Here is a 5992-nt window from a genome sequence, read left to right on the forward strand (position 1 = left end):
GCCTGGCCAACATGGTGAAACCCTGTCTTTACTAAAAATACAAAAATTTAGCCAGGTGTGGTGGTGGGCGCCTGTAATACCGGCTACTCAGGAGGCTAAGGCAGGAAAATCGCTTGAACCTGGGAGGCAGAGGTTGCAGTGAGTCAAGATCGCACCAATGCACTCCAGCCTGGGTGACAGAGCAAGACCCCCATCTCAAAAAAAAAAAAAAAAGAAGGCGAGTGAAATACCCAATGGCTGCTGAAGACAGAAGGATGTATTTTGTATCGATTTCCATTTGGGTCTCTTGGAGATCATCTTTGCAGAGGGCCTGTGCATCAGCACGATGTGGCCACAGCACATGAGAAATTGTGGTACAGGTTATTTAGGGGGTGCAGTATTGCCTGGCTCCTATGTTGTGCGGAATGGATGGAGTAGACACCCATAATGACAGCCTTAGTCACTTTTTACTGAGTTAGAAAAAAAAGTTTTTACTTTAGCCTGTTACGGGAAAAAAACCAAAAGTGCTTTTTTGTACTCTCACACAACACAATTTCTGACACCTGACGTGTAGGGATGTTTCTTCGCACACTAAGCAATCAATTCTACAGTGGACACCAGCCAGGTGTCCTTTAAATTCAATTTTAACACAATCTATCTCATAGGATCCCATAAGTTGAGGGCTTAGTCCCACAAGATTGCCCCACTTCAGATGCCAATCGCAAGCCCCACACTGTGACCTGTGTTTCTAACCCATCAGCTATAAGTTGGGGTTCCCGCAACTCCCTTCTTGGGTTTTATTAATTTGCTAGAGCAGCTCACAGAACTCAGGGAAACACTGTGTTTACCAGTTTAGTAAAAATAATAGAATAAAGGAGGGCTTCCATGCCCTCCCTAGGAATGGCGGCCTCCAGGAACCTCAGTGTGTTTAGCCATCCAGAAACTCAAAACCCAGTCCTTTGTGGTTTTATGGAAGCTCCGTTATGTAGAAATGACTTAGTACCTCACAGGCAACTTAACCTTCAGCCCCTCTCCCGTCCCAGAAGGTTGGTGGTGGGGCTGGAAGTCCCCACCCTTTAATTCTACCTTGGTCTTTCTCAGTTGACCAGCCCTTATTCTGAAGCTATCCAGCCACCAGTCATCTCATTAGCATACAGAAGACACTCTTCTGGAGATTACGAGGGTTTAAGAATTCTTTGTCAGGAAACAGAGATGAACACCAAATATATATTTCACAATATCATGAAGCCAAGTAAAAAACTGATAATTGCAAAGAATAGTTTAAAAATAAAGTTGAAAGTGGCTGAAGATAACGGCCCAATTCTGGAAGGCAGATAAAAGTTTCTAGGGTCAGAGAAGTCAAGATACAGAAAGAACCAAAAGGACAGACAACAGAAGTCCAAGGCCAGTGTTGCCAAGAATAAAAGACTCATTTTGGCTTTCTATCAAGTTTTCAGAGAACCTCTAAGTCTAAGCAATCACAATACATAAGAACAAAAGCTAAGCTCAGAGACACCGAATCTCCCAGTTTGACTCCTTTTTATTAGAATTGTGTTACTAATTCTTTATGTTATTGGGGGGATGATTCATCTTACATAACAGGAGTTTAGAAACCCAACTAAGTTGCTAATATTAAGCAGTTATATAATATCTTCAGAGCTGTGTAGACATTACACACCCTTATCCTTCATAGAAAACAACCAAAGTTTCTGCCTAATGGACACTTAGGAATTTACCCTCCCTTTTTTTTTTTTTTCAGAGACAGAGTCTCTGTTGCTCAAGCTGGAGTACAGTGGTGCAATCTTGGCTCACTGCAACCTCTACCTCCCTAGTTCAAACGGATCTCCTGCCTCAGCCTCCAGAGTAGATGGGATTACAGGCACACATCACCACGTCCCGCTAATTTTTGTATTTTTAGTAGAGACAGGGTTTCACCATGTTGGCTAGGCTGGTCTCAAACTCCTGACCTCAGGTGATCCACCCGCCTCGGCCTCCCAAAGTGGTGGGATTATAGACGTGAGCCATCGTGCCCAGCCCCCTCCCATATTTTAATAACAAAATTTTAGAGACTCGAAGAGCTATAATTGGCATAATTATTACTTCTTCCTGAGACAGATTAAGTTTATCTTGTTATGTGAACAAGAAGAGTGAGTTGGAGAGTAGACTAGAAGTTCCTCTTCTTTTTTACTTTTTCTTTCTTTTTTTTTTTTTTTTTTTTGAGGCTCTATATGTAGGCCTTATTTCCATTTTGGTTGTCTTTCTTGGATAATCTTTCACTGAATAGTTCACCCTTTAAAAATTTACATGCTTCTAACAAGAGGACATCAACATAGCATAAAGCCCTTAGCTGTCTTTGAAAGTAACAATCTGGCATGAAATTTTATTTTTATACTAATGATGATTTTATATAATGCTGATAATTTAATATTTTAATAGTTGAATAAAAAACAAACTTTTTAAAGAAAGAAAATCACCAACATTTCTCTTATCCTATGAAGGTAAGTTTTTATTTTTGCCTATTCCCTTCTGCCTACATGGTGGAAAACTCCAGGACTGCAAGACACTTCAGAAATCAAATGGTTCAGCTGGGCGCAGTGGCTCATGCTGGTAATCCCAGCACTTTGGGAGGCCAAGGTAGGCAGATCACGAGGTCAGGAGGAGATCGAGCCCATCCTGGCTAACAAGGTGAAACCCCGTCTCCACTAAAAATACAGAAAATTAGCTGGGTGTGGCGGCGGGTGCCTGTAGTCCCAGCTACTCAGGAGGCTGAAGCAGGAGAAGAGCGTGAACCCAGGAGGCGGAGCTTGCAGTGAGCTGAGATCGTGCCACTGCACTCCAGCCTGGGCGACAGAGCAAGACTCTGTCTCAAAAAAAAAAAAAAAAAAGAAAGAAAGAAAGAAAATAAATCAAATGGTTCACTTTCTTCATTTTCAGATGAGACAACCAAGAACTCAGAATGCTATGAGGTAAGCCCAGGGTCATACCCCACAGGCTCCACTAAAATAAATGTTGATGCTAAATTAATGTTTTTAAAAAGTTGTTAAAAACACGAGAAGCTTCCTAATTGCCAGTTTTCTCCACTGAGAATGTAACTGTAAGGGGAAAAAAAATCTCTACTATGGAATGCAGTATTAGCATTACTGAAGGCAATGTCTGGAGAATTACAGCTCTGTCGAACTATAGCAAATCTGAATTCCTTAATAAAAATTCTCAGAAGTCAAGGAATTTCTAGAAAACAGATGTTAATTGAAAGCTTTTAGATTTAAGGATTCAAATTCAAAGTTCACGTATTTGTTGTGCATTGCTATAGCTAATGCTGCCTGCAGATTGTTGATTCTGGGATGTACCCTCCTTGATAAAAAGGCAAATTAGGTGTCTTAAATAGAGCATCTAATTAAGGCTTTCTCTCTGCTATAATTCAAAGAAATGAAATAGCATTGTACAAGGGAGTACTTTGTAAGGAACATAGATCTGGCTTTCCAAACAACTGTGTTAGAAACAGTCTGGACACACATTAGTGGGATTCTGAATGTTCTGTAGCAGAAAAGAGCCCCAAATGGAAATTGAGGCTGGCATAGTGGCTCACGCCTATAACTGCAGCATTTTGGGAGGCCGAGGCCGGCGGATCACTTGAGGCCAGGAGTTCGGGACCAGCCTGGCCAACATGATGAAATCCGGTCTCTACTAAATATACAAAACGTAGTTGGGTGTGGTGGCGGGCGCCTGTAATCCCAGCTACTCGGGAGGCCAAGGTGAGAGGATCTCTTGAACCTGAGAGGCAGTGGTTGCAGTCAGCTGAGGTAGTGCCACTGCGCTCCTGCCTGGGCGATAGAGCGAGACTCTACCTCAGGAAAAAAAAAAAAAAGGAAATCGAAAACTCCAGTTCTGATGTTATTCTGTCATTAACCAGGAATATAATCTGAGGCAAAACACTTAATTTTTCTCGTTCCTTTTTGATGTTGATGAGGTGAGCCCAGGTAATCTCAGAATTCTTTTTCAACTATAAAATTCTAGGATTCTTTCCTCCACACGTGAAAGGTGTCCCGTATTTCAGGCTCTGGGAAAACTCGCAGTGAGAAGAGTTGCCTTTATTAACAAGGTACTAATATCCTTTTGCCCTTCTCTGGGGTAAGCCTTGGGCAGAAACCTGGCACTTCTTTGGCTCCCCCTTCCCCCTTCAGCTCCCGCCTTCACGCTCTGATGTGTAAAAAAAAACCCATTGTGTTTTCACTTAAGTTTCATCACTCTTTCTTCTCCCTGCACACTATCAATGCTTTAGGACTTGTCCTTATTTCTGAACCACAGGAACAAGTAACTGTTTTTCTAATGTTTCTCTCAGAGTACACTCTGCTTCTAGTGAGTTCCAATTCTGTTTCTTAAGATTTTCGTACCCATGGGAGTGACTGATAGTCTCACATTCCATATTCAATGTCAGCAAATTTGGCGGGCTTTCTTTAAAATATGTCTAAAATGTGTCCACTTATCTCCACCTATTATTACCTGGGTCCAAGCCAGCAATAACTTCTGACTGATCTCCCTGCTTTTGCCCTTATCTCCATTGTCTACTCTCCACCCAGCACCCAAAGCAGTCCTATGAAAACATTAACTCAGATCATGTCACTCTTCTGCTCAAAGTAACACTCCTTACAATGGCCTACAAAGCCCAAGGTGCAGTGGCTATTGTTACTCTCTAACTGCATTCCCCATTCGTCTCCCCCTCTTTTCCAGTAGTAAACCCTCTTACTGTTCCTCCAATCTGCCAGGAACATGGCCACTTGCAGTGACTTTGCACTTGCTGTTCTTTCTGCCTGGAATACTGTTCCTCCAGATAGCTGCATGGCCAGTTTCCTCATTCTGTCACTTAACTCCAATGTCACCTTCTCCTGAGCCTTCTCTGGTCCCTCTATCACCCTCTCTAAAATTGCGAGTACTCTCTTATTTTCACTTCATCACTTACCACTATCTAACATAGTATGTTTTGCTTATTTTTCGTCATTTTTTTCTTTCCCATGACAGTAGGAATTTTTGTCTGTTTTGCTTATTGCTATATCACAAACACTTAGCACAGTGCCTAGCACAGTGGGTGATGAGTATTTATTGCTAAATGAATGAATTGTGGGAGATCTGCATCAAGGGAACATATGGAGACAGACCCTAGATTAAATGTCTCATTTGTTTGCTCATGGTAAAACAAAATTTGATCATCTTTTTAATGTTATGTGGTAAAAAAATTCCATGTCTTTTGTTGTGACATGTCTTAGATCTCTTGTGAGATGTTTTAGATCTCAGGGAAAGCATTCTTCATTATTAAAGCCTGAATTTGGTCACTAGGGGATGAATCCAATCTTATTTTCCAAATGTTATCCTGTACATATGGCAGTCTTGCTAAGTTATATAGAAGGAAGTAGAGTCTGTTATTTTAGATAGAAAATTCCCGGTCCCGACTTGCAGTGGTCAAAGTCCTCAAAATTCTAAGATCGTAACACATAACATCAGGAGGAAATACGTGGCTATTAATCATACTAATGATAATGATGCAATAAAATAATTGTAATATGCTAACACCAAATATATCTTAAAAAGAGGTACTGGAAATTCCATCTTGCATTCTTCCGCTTTTTCCTGTTATTAGAAAAATGCACTCCCTGATACTCAGTAGAGGATCAACTTATTATTTCCAGTTAACCAGCATGAACGCTTCCAGCAGAATAGATGATATGATATAGCACTACCCTGGGGGGGTCATGGTTAGCATTCCACATTTTTTACGGAATTGAATTCACCAGCCTTGGAAACACTAAGAAAGACACCCATCTTGGGAGAAGAGGGTCACTGTCGCCATCAGAAATCCCGAGAGGACACAAAAACAACAACAAAAAGAAACTGTCGTGGAGAGCGGCTTCACGACTTGCGCATGCGACGAGCTCCCGCTCTCAGCGAGGAAGGGTTCGTCCTTCATCTTCTCAGTCGGCAGGACCTGCTTCTCGCTGAGGATGAGCGAGGACAGCCGCGG

The sequence above is a fragment of the Mandrillus leucophaeus genome, unplaced genomic scaffold, assembly GCF_000951045.1.
Source record: "Mandrillus leucophaeus isolate KB7577 unplaced genomic scaffold, Mleu.le_1.0 Scaffold60, whole genome shotgun sequence".
In the NCBI taxonomy this organism is placed as follows: domain Eukaryota; kingdom Metazoa; phylum Chordata; class Mammalia; order Primates; family Cercopithecidae; genus Mandrillus; species Mandrillus leucophaeus.